This window comes from Crocuta crocuta, unplaced genomic scaffold, assembly GCF_008692635.1.
Source record: "Crocuta crocuta isolate KB4526 unplaced genomic scaffold, BGI_CrCroc_1.0 scaffold129, whole genome shotgun sequence".
In the NCBI taxonomy this organism is placed as follows: domain Eukaryota; kingdom Metazoa; phylum Chordata; class Mammalia; order Carnivora; family Hyaenidae; genus Crocuta; species Crocuta crocuta.
The window spans coordinates 646864-658563 of record NW_027551571.1 but is presented as its reverse complement, the minus strand read 5'-3'; the positions used below and the strand labels follow the sequence as shown (position 1 = coordinate 658563).

The 11700-nt window shown below is 60.4% G+C and overlaps 1 long non-coding RNA gene across 1 annotated transcript in view; it reads left to right on the top strand.

Moving 5' to 3' along the window:
* LOC144220700 (uncharacterized) overlaps nt 1-11700 on the top strand; it is a 35986-nt gene that overhangs the window by 17671 nt on the left and 6615 nt on the right. The window contains exons 2-3 of the long non-coding RNA XR_013331827.1: nt 2721-2974; nt 3276-3453. This is a non-coding gene — a long non-coding RNA (uncharacterized LOC144220700). The remainder of the gene's footprint in view (nt 1-2720; nt 2975-3275; nt 3454-11700) is intronic.

The following is an 11700-nucleotide window of genomic DNA, read 5'->3' as shown; positions in this document are numbered from 1 at the left end:
ACGGAGCCTGAACACCGCCACACCGCCCTGGGAGGGCCCTGGCTCGGGGCCGGTGCTGCCCGCCACAGCAGGGAGGCCCACCGAGTCCCCAGGAAACAGTGGCTTCCCCTTACCCAAGTGTGGAGGTGGCCACGGAGCAGCCGGAGCCACAGCCAGGGTGCCTGCCACCAAGGAGCGGGTTAGAGACGCGGAGGGTGGGCCAGGGGTCTCTCNCTCCTCTATTTCTCTCATCAGCTTTCCTGTACCATTTTATATGTTAAATGTGTACACTTATTACTTGCATTGAAATAAAATATTTAAAGGTTTGCTAAGTAAGTAAACATTAGAAATTAGGAGTTTTTTGAGTACTTGAGGGGCAGTCTGTCACTAACAACTGCTAGCAGCTCACACCCAGTCCTTGGCTGCCTGTTAAAGCGGCCGCCGTGTGGGGGGCCTGCAGACGCTCCTAACTTGAGTCATGACGGCTACTGTCCGCCCTCGGACGCGCTAACAGGCGTGGCCCCTTGAGAGGAGCCGCCCGTTCAGGCTCTTCACCTTCATGCTGCTCCCCTCCGGACCCCAGCAAGTAACCTGATTCGGTGCAGGTTAAGTGGCTGTTGTGCTGCCCCGAGAACGCGAACGGATGCAAGTGTTGGAAGTGGTGAGCGGGGACAGGAGGCGCGCCGGGCCGTAATGCTTGCAGGTCGCGTGAGCGAGTTACAAGGAAACACCGCCCTGGGGCCCTTGGAGAGAAGAAACGCAGATTCCCGTGTCACCAGGGGGCAGGCGGCTGGCCGTGGGGAAGCCGCCCGAGGGTTGGGGCCAGCTGGCAGCGGGAAGTATGGCTCGGGGCTCTGGGGACGGAGCCAGGGAGTCTTCAGGAAGAGGGGGCATCGCAGGCTGGCACTGAAGGACAGGCTGGGATCACCGGGGGCTAGCGGGATCACGTGGGAGCGGGGGGGGCACGGAGACCCGCACCTGCAGGCCTGTCTGGAGGGGGGTGGCTGGGAGGGCAGGCCCTGCAGCCTCGGGCGGGGGTGAGAGCAGGCGTGAGGAAGAGGAGGGCGCGTGTCTGGGATAGCCCGCTTCTCCGGGCTGAGCTGTAAGGGAGCACGTGTGACTGTACGTAAGAAGGCCGAACTAGGAACGGGCGTGGGGACGTGCCCAGCGTCATGCCGTGTGGGCGGCTGGGCACGGGGACTCGTGCTGTAAAGCCCTGTCCTCCCTGCCGACCAGTCCCTGAGCCCGAGCACTGCGTGGGGCGCCGGTGGAGTTGTGTGGCCGTCATTTTAGTGGCACAGAAGGTATCTTTAGTCTTAAATTTTTTTAACGTTTATTCATTTTTGAGAAACCGAGACAGAGTGCGAGCGAGGGAGGGGCAGACAGAGGGAGGCACAGAGTCCGAAGCAGCTCCAGGCTCTGAGCTGTCAGTGCAGAGCCCGACGTGGGGCTCGAGCCCCCAAACCACGAGATCATGACCTGAGCCGAAGTCGGACACTCAACCGACTGAGCCACCCAGGGGCCCTGAGGTATTTAGTCTTTAAAAACTGAAGAGGTAGGAACTAACTGTAGAAAAGCCCTGTCTGGTCTGGCCGAGGCATCAGGACATTGGCGCCATCCCGGGGCCACGGCGCTGGGCAGTGCTGGTCTCAAAGGGGCTGCGTTGACGCTGTGGTGCCTGGGGCCCCCGCACCCCTAGGGCGGGACTCGGAATGGACCGTGCGTCTGAGCCGCCGGCCTCCCTGGCGTCATCTGCGAGTGACACGTGTCTAGGGTCTCGTGGGCCAGACTCCCACAGAACCCACGCCGGTTTCCCTGGCTGCCGTCTTCCTTCACGGAGGAGGGCCCCCCTCGGCTGGGACCCCACGGCTGAGGATGGTGGGCACGGGGCCACCCTGGCGGCAGGTATGAGCTTGCCGGACTCCTCGGCATCACTGCTTTTCCTGGATCATGCTGTTTATCCCTCACAGTGACCGTAGGAGCTGGGAGCTGCTGCTGCTGATCACAGACAGCTCTGGGGCTGCCGGGGCCCCGCGGGGGGTGAGCAGGATCGGGACACGGCGGGGGTGCCCTCCAGAGCTGGAGTCGCTGCGGTCCTGCTCAGTCGTCAGTCCGAGGGTTCTCGGCTCTGCCAGTGAGAACAGCACCAACATTAGGCACAGGGAGGAAGGAGGCAGGAATAGGGAGCACGGTGGGAGGGAGCACATCGCCTGGGATTATTTCTTCAAGAACATGGAGGAGACGGACGCACCCTTCTTCATCCGGCTTGAAATGCCAGCCATCTGTGTGTCCTTCCGTCCGTCTGGGTTACAGACGCCAGGGGCACACGGCCGCCGGGTCCGGGAAGGCGTGTGTCCTGGGGAGGCAGCAGGGCCCCGACGGCTCATCCGGGGTGTGGGCGGGGCCTGGCTCGCCCTGGGGGCCAGTGGTCCGCTGAGCCTGGGCGCGGGGCGGCCTTCGTTCTGTCGTGGACAGTGCGGGGCTGGGGGCGGGACGGCCGCTCCTCCCTCCTCCCTGCCGCCTGCAGGAGACGCGCCCCGCCCCCGCCCCCGGAGAAAGCCCAGGTTTCTCAGCTGCAGAGGGAACAGGGGTGGGCTCGTCTCCCTCCAGCCCTGCAGTTCCGTTGTCCTTAGGTTCAGAGGACCCCACGGGCTCAGGAGGGGCGACCCCCACAGCTCAGAGACGCGCTCCCCCCTCCCAGGCAGGCCGAGGGCTCCGGAGCATTGACCTTACCTCCACAGGGCGATGAGGCAATTCCTATTCCGGGGACATTTTTCACAATAAATCCAAGGCAGGCTCTGAGAGATGGAAGTCCCCGGGCACAAGGTTATGGGCATCTTGACAGACTGGGGCGAAGTAAATCAGCAGAACGGATGACATTTTCCCAGATGGAAAGCGAGTGCAGGTCTGTCTCATCAGGAAGAGGAATGGAGCCTCCAGTGCACCAGGCTGCTCGCAGAGGGGAAGCTGCTGACGGGTGCCCTAGAGGGCAGAGGTGAAGGCCGATGGCCTAGGGTCCTCGAGGGGGCGGGAGCCGGGGAGGGTCCGCACACCCCGAGCTCCTCCTTCATTTGCACCTCGTCTCACAGAGGCCGGGCCGGGGAGAACCCTCGGCCCAGAGCAGGTGTGAGCTCTGGGTGAGCATCACCTGGTGTGAGCAGGTGATGGTGATGGGGAGCTGGGCAGGTCAGGGGAGGGAGTGAGCCCCGGGGCGGGGGTCAGGGACCAACCCCGAGAGGCCTCCCCGTGTTCGTTCTGTGATGAGGAAGCGCTGATCACGCGCCTGTCTCTGCCAGGAGCTGTCACGTGCCTGGTCCCGTTGGCCCCCCGCGAGCTCCGGGGGGGCCCCACGGCTACGCACGAGAACCGTGTTGCCCGGACTCCACGTGGCAGTGGACTCCAGAGTCTCCACTGCCCCCCTGAGCCCCCTGGGGGCAGGACATGCGGCTCAGTCACCGAGTCCTCCCTGTCCAGGTGAGTGACCACAGGGAGCATCCAGAAGCATCTGGGTGAATGAATGAGCCCGTGTCATCCAGGGGGCACCTTCCTGACAAAGGCCTCCGTTCACGGAGAGCCCACTGCTCCCTTCGCGCCCCAGCTGCCCTGTGAGGTGTGGGGACACTGGGCTCCCGGGGACTGTCAGCGTGTTCCAGGTCACACCACTGATGGACTGGGACTTGAGCCCACGTGGCTCCAACCTCTGTCCTCGTGGGAGGCGTCGCGGGGCGAGTCCACGTGAAGGAGCCTGTCCTCAGCCGGCGTCAGGGGCATATTGGCGGGAGGCAGGGACCCTGGGGGAAGGCGGCGGCATGGAGGCTGCTCTGCTGGGGGAGGAGGCGCACGGGGGCCGTTCCCGGTGCCCAGGCCACCCTCCCCTCTCTGCGTAGAGAACCTAGCCCGGCCTGGGCGCTCTCAGACCAGCAGGAAGTGTGGCAGTGATGCCGTGCCCATCCAGGTCTGCGTCACGGGTCCATCACGTCCCCCTGGAGGGGACCCCAGGGAACGGCACCACGTCCGGAGGAAGGGCTGGCATCCACAGCGGGGCAGCCGCTGTCAGCACCTCACACACGGGGAAGCCATGCCATACCGGCTGCCCGGGCTTCCATGGGCAACAGGGCGTGCTGTGCGCCCTGCCGAATTCCCGACCCCCAGGGTTTGGGGCAGCCAGGGCTTGTGTGACATGGGGCGGTGTGTGACGGACGGCTCTGCCCTCCAGCCTGGGGCTGTGGCCCTGACCGGGGTGGCTGGCAGGGCAGGGTCTGGAGGGCCGCAGGCACAGAGCCGGGGCCGTGGCCACGGCGAGCAGTGCAGAACCGCGGCGAAGTCTGCGCGCGGCCTGCTGTGCTTCCAGGGGTGAGCGCAGGTGAGCAGGCATCCAGGATCCTGGGAGGAGAATGGGACACACACATCCTGCTGACGCCAGAGTCACCACAGGGGAAGCAGAGAGCGGGGGCGCCCAGTGACTTAGTCAGCTAAGCATCCAACTTGGGCTCAGGTCATGATCTCTCAGTTCGTGGATTCAAGCCCTGCATCGGGCTCTGTGCCGACAGCTCAGAGCCTGGAGCCTGCTTTGGATTCTGTCTCCCTTTCTGTCCCTAACCCACTCATGCTCGGTCTCTTTCTCTCTCTCAAAAATAAATAAACACATTAAAAAAAAAAAAGAGGGAGTCGGGCTTCCAGGTGCCATTTACCACGGGGCAGTGCGTCCCAGCGAGTTAGAGGCTGTGAGACATGCCATTCGCGGCCCTGGGCTCCCGGAGCACGGGGAGCTCCCACGTCGGGCCGTCCGCCTCTGTTCTGTGCGCCTGTGAGCCCTCCCACCCCGGCCCCTTCCTGCACGGGGCCGGCTTTCCACACCTTCCCTTCCCACAGCCGCCCGGCTCCGAGCCCGGAAGGGGGCATCCGCGGACATCCCCCATCTCGTCTGTCTTCCGATGTCAGCTCAAGGCCATAAATGTTATTTAATCTGATGCTCTATTTCTTACATGAACCTTTCTCTGGCACATCTTGAAAAATCTAAAAAAAAAGGAAATTCTCCCTGTTTTTGGTAACTCCATCTGCCACCTTCTTCCACATACGGCCCATTTCCCGCTGCCCATGGACACCCACCCCCCCTTTCCTGCGTGTGGCCCCACATGTGCTCCGCGGTGGCTCCAGTTGACTGTGGAGAGGGGCGGGGGCCGAGGGACCGGTCAGGACCCCACGCTGGCAGTGGGGGCTGAGGAGCTGGGAGAGGGGAGAATAGGGCACTTTTTCCTGTCATGTTTCTTTCCCCAGACACGTTTCTGCAAAGAACATGGAGGGACGTGATCTGAGCACCTCGAATGTGACAGAAACTGTACTGGAGACTTTAAACATTTTGTCTAATTTTCTTACCTTGGCGACTCCATAAGGTGGGTGTCTTACGGACACGTCTAAAGACGCAGAGGCTGGGAGAGCCCGGGTCACGTGGTCAGCAAGGCGGGGGTGAAACTCTGAGTCCAGGTCACCTGAGTCCAGAGCCCGTGCTCCTCACTAAGTGGAACTTGGTTCACGACTCCATTCTTACTTAGGTGGCTTCTGGAAAGCTTTCCCTCGGTGCAGACCATCTTTGTTTTGGGAACAGAAGATTGACCTCATGAGTGCAAATAGCGCCCAGCTCTGACTCGACGCTGGGAAAGGGGCCCCAGTGTGTATGGGCGTGCATGTGTGCTGGTGTGTTTTTGTGTTGGCGTGTGCTCATCGGCGTGTGTTTGTGTACCTATGTGCTGGTGTGTGTTTGCATGTGTGTGCACACGTGTGCTGGTGTGTATGTGCGTCAGCATGTGTACACACATGCAGGCACGTGCACACACGTGAGCACACACGTGTGCTGCTGCGAGCATGTGAGCCGCGGGCTCACAGGGAAGAGGGAACCCCTGGTGCAGGCAGTCACCCCTGAATGTCAGCACCGTGTCTGTGACGTGAGTGGCCTGCCTCTAAAAGGACCAATTGGCCATCTTTTGTTGTGTCCCCCAGTGACACCAAACAAATGGAGCCGCGTGGCCTGCCGGGGGCTGGGCCCTGACTCCTGAGGAGGGAGCAGGTTCGGTGCAAACCAGGCCATTTCTTTCTTTCTCTGCGCCTGATGACCCAGCTGCAGACCGGCCGCTCCCTCCCGGGGCCACGCTCTGACTGGCCCTTGCCGCGCTCACGCGTCCCTTTGCAGAGGCCCCTGACAGCGAGCTGGCGCGCTGAGCTGTCAGAGGGCCCTGCCGGGGCTCTGACTGTGATTCCTCCTCGAGGCCACCTGAGGGGTTGGTGACCTCCCTTTACCGGGAAGGGAGCGGAGGCGTGGGCCCAGCAGCCCCTGGACTGGGGAGAAGTGGGCTTCCCGCCACCCATTTTCCACATCACCCTCCTCCGGGCCCCCGTCCACTCCTGGGAAGGCCATTTGAGAGCGGCCTGAGTGCTCAGTGGTGTGTGTGTGCGTGTGTGAGAGAGAGAGTGAGCGCACTCACACTTGCCCTGTGGGAAGAAGGACAGCAGAGTGGAAAACACCATGTGATTTTGTTTACTGTGGTTCACAAACTGCGGTGATACCCCAGGCGGGAAGAATGTACGTGTAAATGATCCGTTTTGAAGAAGCCATTTGATTTCACAGCCGGAGATGGGCTGTCACAAAGGTGGCTGTGCCAGGTGCTGGACCGGGTGGCTGTGTCAGCGAGGTGCATCTGGAAATGGACCAGGGCTCTGCCAGCAGCGGCCGGAGGCGAGGAAAGGCCTGAGTGGAGGATCCGAGCCGCTCCACTCCCACCGCACACGGGGCGTCACCGAGAGGGGGCTGGGGCCGTTCTCTAGAGGCCACCGTGGGTGGAGGACGGTTTTAACTTACAGCTGAAGGAGAAGCTCAAACCTGTTGCACTGATAAGTCAAATTTGCTAAGAAATTCTAGATGAGGGTTTCCTGGAGTGTCGGGTTTCCTGTTTGGGGACACTGGCTCACTACCATGCCCTAGAGGCCCTGGGCGGCGGTTTGAGGTCAGGCTCCAGGCCATCGGTATTTGACCGTGAATGCAGCCTTCTCACCCTGAGCCAGGTAATTAACCCTCAGTGTCCTCATCTGTAACCTGGGGGAATGGGAGCTCCAGCGTATGCTGGAGGTTTTGAGGTTTAAATGAAATGAATCGATTCATGTAAGGCCCTTAATACTTGACGTGTAACACATGCGCAATAAATACTCGCTCCTTCTTGCTGCTGTTACTCATGTATCAATCGTTGGGTTCCCCGGTCTGTCGTTGGGTCCGTCGGTCAGTTGTTGGGTCCCCTGGTCTGTCGTTGGGTCCCCCGGTCTGTTGTTGGGTTCATTAGTCTGTCGTTGGGTCTGTCGGTCTGTCGTTGGGTCCATCGGTCTGTCATTGGATCCGTTGGTCTGTTGTTGGGTCCCCTGGTCTGTCGTTGGGTCCGCTGGTCTGTAGTTGGGTCTCCCGGTCTGTTGTTGTTGGGTCCGTCAGTCTGTCGTTGGGTCCCCTGGTCTGTCGTTGGGTCCGTCGGTCTGTCATTGGGTCCCCTGGTCTGTCATTGGGTCCCCCGGTCTGTCGTTGGGTCCGCTGGTCTGTAGTTGGGTCTCCTGGTCTGTTGTTGTTGGGTCCATCAGTCTGTCGTTGGGACCCCTGATCTGTCGTTGGGTCCGTCGGTCTGTCATTGGGTCCCCTGGTCTGCTTTTGGTACGGTGGTGCCACTTGTGCTGTTACTAGGTGGGGAAGATGTCCCACGTCTAAGTCCTCTGGAGCTGACCTCACCAGAGGAGATTCATGCTAGAGATGAAGAGGGAAATGAAGGACTCTGCCGACGGCACTCTCATGGGCACGTCCGCTAGCAGGGACATGGACCTCGCCATTTCCCTCACTGCAACCAATGGCGTGCTTTCGGCTGTAACTTTTTTCTCTCCTCTCCTAAGAGACGGTTTTCACACAACAGCCAACAAAGGAAAGACAGTCACCAGTGAAAGGGAGAGGCTGAAATCTGAAAATTGTGCAGAGCCAAGCGCGTGGTCAGGAGCTCCCAGTGATCTGATGAAATGTGTGCGTTTTGTGACCTTACTTGTGGTTTGTTTTGTGTTTGCCGCTGTCCCATTGACCGTCCTCTGCTGGACAGACACACAGGTTTGCCGTGCTGATGCCGTAAGGGCTGCGCCAAGCAGGCGGTTGAAGGGACCCCGGCTGAAGATTTGCTTCTACAAACAGCTTTCTTGAGCTATGGCTTGTGTGCCAGAGAGCTCAGCTGTTCTGTGTGCACCATTTAGTGAGTCGCAGTGTGCTCACCGCCTGGCACACCCAGCCCCGCAGTCTAGTTTCGGGGCCGTGCTGTCACCCTGAAGAGCAGCGTCTCTCTGACCATCCTGACCCGGCCCCAGCAATTGTGATCTGTGTTTTGTCTCTATATATTTGCCTTTTATTTTGGGGACACTTAATATAAATGAAGCCACACAGGGGTCTTGTGTTGTGGCTAGCTTCCTTTGCTGAGTATAACGCTCTCAGGGCCCATCCGTGTTGTAAAACACACCAGGATTTGGTGCTGTTTTACTACCAGGTGATAGTGCATCATAGGGACAGACTGTATCTTGTTCATGAGTTCACCACTTGGTGGGTACGGGAGCTGCTTCCAGTTTGGGGATATTGTGTATAATGCCGCCCGTGTTTGTGTACAAGCTTGTATGCGGATGCATGACGGCATTTTTCCTGGGTATGGACTTAACATTTTCCTGGGTATTGTATGGAAACCAATTTGGCATTAAATTATGTTAAAAAAATTTTTAATCTTTATTTTTGAGAGAGAGAGCAAGCAAGAGAGGGACAGAGACAGAGGGAGACACGGAATCTGAAACAGGCTCCAGGCTCTGAGCTGGCAGCACAGAGCCTGACGCCGGGCTCGAGCCCACAAACCGTGAGGTCATGACCTGAGCCGAAGTTGGACTTTTAACCAGCTGGGCCCCCCGGGCGCCCCAGGGCATATACCTAGATGTGCAAGTGCCAGCCATGCAGTCACTCTCTGCCTAATACTTGAAGGAGCTGTGGGAGGGTGCGCGGAGGCGGCTGCTCCGGCTGTGCCCCCCCAGCCTGCGCGAGTGTCCAGTCCCGCCCCCTCGACCACGCTTGTTCTGCCCCGGTGTTGAGTGGCAGCTGTCCCGGGAGGGGAGCAGTGGGTTGGTCTACACTCCTCTGATGGCGGGTGACGGTGAGGACCTCCTCATGTGCTCATCGGCCATTTGCAGATCTTCCTTGGTCAGATTTCTTTTTTTAAAGTTCCGGGAACTTGTGTGAAAAGGCCCTTCCCACCTGCTGTGGTGGTGTTTCCTGACTGTGAGCCGACAGAGGGCCGGCTCGTCTTCCACATGCGGCTCCTCGGTGGCCGCTGGGACCCCGCCGCCCCCACCCGGGGCTCCGCCTGGCAGCCGGAGAGGGTGGGGTGACCACCGGACACTTCACCGTCCTTTAAGGTGAGGAAGGCCGCGGTGGGCTTGGACGTGTGTCTCCCTCCCACCTGGGCGCGTAGTGGTGATTCTCCTGCGTGCCGGCGCCGGCCTTCGCTCTCCCGTGGGCCTGCCCGGTAGCTGGGGTTCTCACCGATTTTGTGCAGGAGGAAACGGAAGCTGGTCCAAGATTGCTCGGCGACCCGGTGGCGGGCCCAGGGCCTGACCTGGGGCCTCCGCTCTGTCGCGGTGCGTGTCCAGAGGCCTCGTGAGAGCTCGTTCCTCCGGGTTCTGCCGCAGGCCCTGGCCTTCTGGTCTTCTTCCTTCTGGGCAGCCTCTCCTCACAGTAGCGTGCACACCGCAGGACCCCCCACTCGGCCCATCTTTAGGCGCACGGTCTGGCAGCGTGAGCACGTTCACACCGCTGTGCAGCCGACATCCCCGTCCTGCACCCGACCCTCCGTCCTGCCGACTGAAGCTCCGTCCCCACCAAGCCCCTCCCCCAGCCCTGGCCGCCACCATCTGCTTTGTGCCGCCATGAATCTGATTCTTTGGGAAAGGTTATCTCCCTTCTGTACTGTCTTCAAGGTCCATCCATACCAGGGCAGGTGTCAGAATCCCCTTTCTTTCTACGCCTGAGTGATATTCCATCGTATGGACGGACCACATTTCCCTTATTCCTTTATTTCTGTAACGGACGCTTGGCTGCCTCTCCATTTCACTGCTGTTAGTAATGCTGCTATGAACGCTGGTGTGCAAATATCTCTTGAGGAGCCTGCCCCCAGTCTTTGAAGGGCTCTTGCTGGACGGATGGTAGCTCTGTGTTTATTTTCTCAAGGAACTTCCATACTTTTCCACAGAGGCTGCACCACGTTACACGTCCACCTGCAGTGCACAGGGGAAGCAGACCTGGCGTCCTTTTTAAGAGTGGGACTAACGAGGCGTACATTTCCAGTTACGAAATCAAGAAGTCACAGGGATAAAAAATACAGCGTAGGAAATACAGTCAACGCTGTTGTGGTAGCGCCGTGTGAGGACACACGCCGTGCTGGGCGCCGAGTGTGTGCAGTTGTGCAGTCGCCGCACGTCCAGCTGGAACTAACATAGCACTGGGTTGGCCCTGTGAGACCCCCGCACTGGAGTGGACGCAGGCCATGTCCCAGGGGGTCAGGGGCCCAGGATCCATAGCCCGACATCAGCCAGGGGCCCCGGGCTCCGCAGAAGCCCTCCCTGCCGGCGGTCGGTCCCCGTGTTCCGGGATGGCGTGCAGTGTCACGCAGAATTCCGTGCCTCGCCGGCTCTGATCTGCTCACCGTGTAGAGCACAGTTTAGTCTGCATGCGGCTGATCCTGTAGACGCCTGCCCCGCGTCTGCCTCCCCCTTTCAACCCTGACACCACTGCACTTTTGTTCAGACTTAGGGCCGGCGGTGTGTTCACTGGCCCAGGGCGCTGGGGAGGCGCTGGGGCTTGGGGGACGAACGGCCCCAGGCGTGGGAGATGGCTGACCCGGGCTGGAACTGGAATCGCCCGGTCTGCTCTGGACACTGGTTCACAGCCCAGCACGAGGAGCCGGGAGCCCAGGGCAGCGCCAGCCAGTCCCCTTCCTGGGAAGGAGGCCCGTTAGAGCCGCCCCTGGGCCGGCAGGGTGAGGTCCTGACGCCCTGGCCAAGGACACGGTGTCTGGGGCTATGGTGTTATCTGTGTGTCTGGAGGGAAAGGAGGGTTAAGACACCTCCGCCTACTGAGGACCGGGTCCATCGGGATCATTTCTCCCCCACCCCCCGACCCGTGCAGTAAGGGCAGCCGGCACGTGCCAGCCAGTGGGTCCCCAGCCAGGCAGGTGCAGAGCTCCTGAGCGGGTGATACGCTGCCTGGCTCGCCTAATTTAAGGCTTAACCAGCTCCGAGAAAGATGTAGAAGCCTGTGGGGCACAGCGGAGGCTCTCACGGGTTGGGGGGTGTCTGGGGCACCACACGGGCTCTGCGTGCCCTTGATGCTGTGCGCAGAGGGCGTGGCTTAAAGAGGCAGACGTCCAATTGTCGTTTGACTGTTTTTCTATTTTCCACTTTACTGGTTTAATGAGTCCCCACGATACTCGGATCCAAGCCGGGTGCACATTTTGGATGGTTGACAAGGATCAGAACGTGTGTGCACCCCAGTGTTTCATCCTGACAGGCAGAGACACACGGGGTCGGCCCTCTGCCTCCTGCACCGCCTGGGGGCCTGGCCGCCCCGCTGCCGCCCTAACCCCCCCGCCCCGCGAGCAGCTCATTTGCTGAGGTGGGATTTCC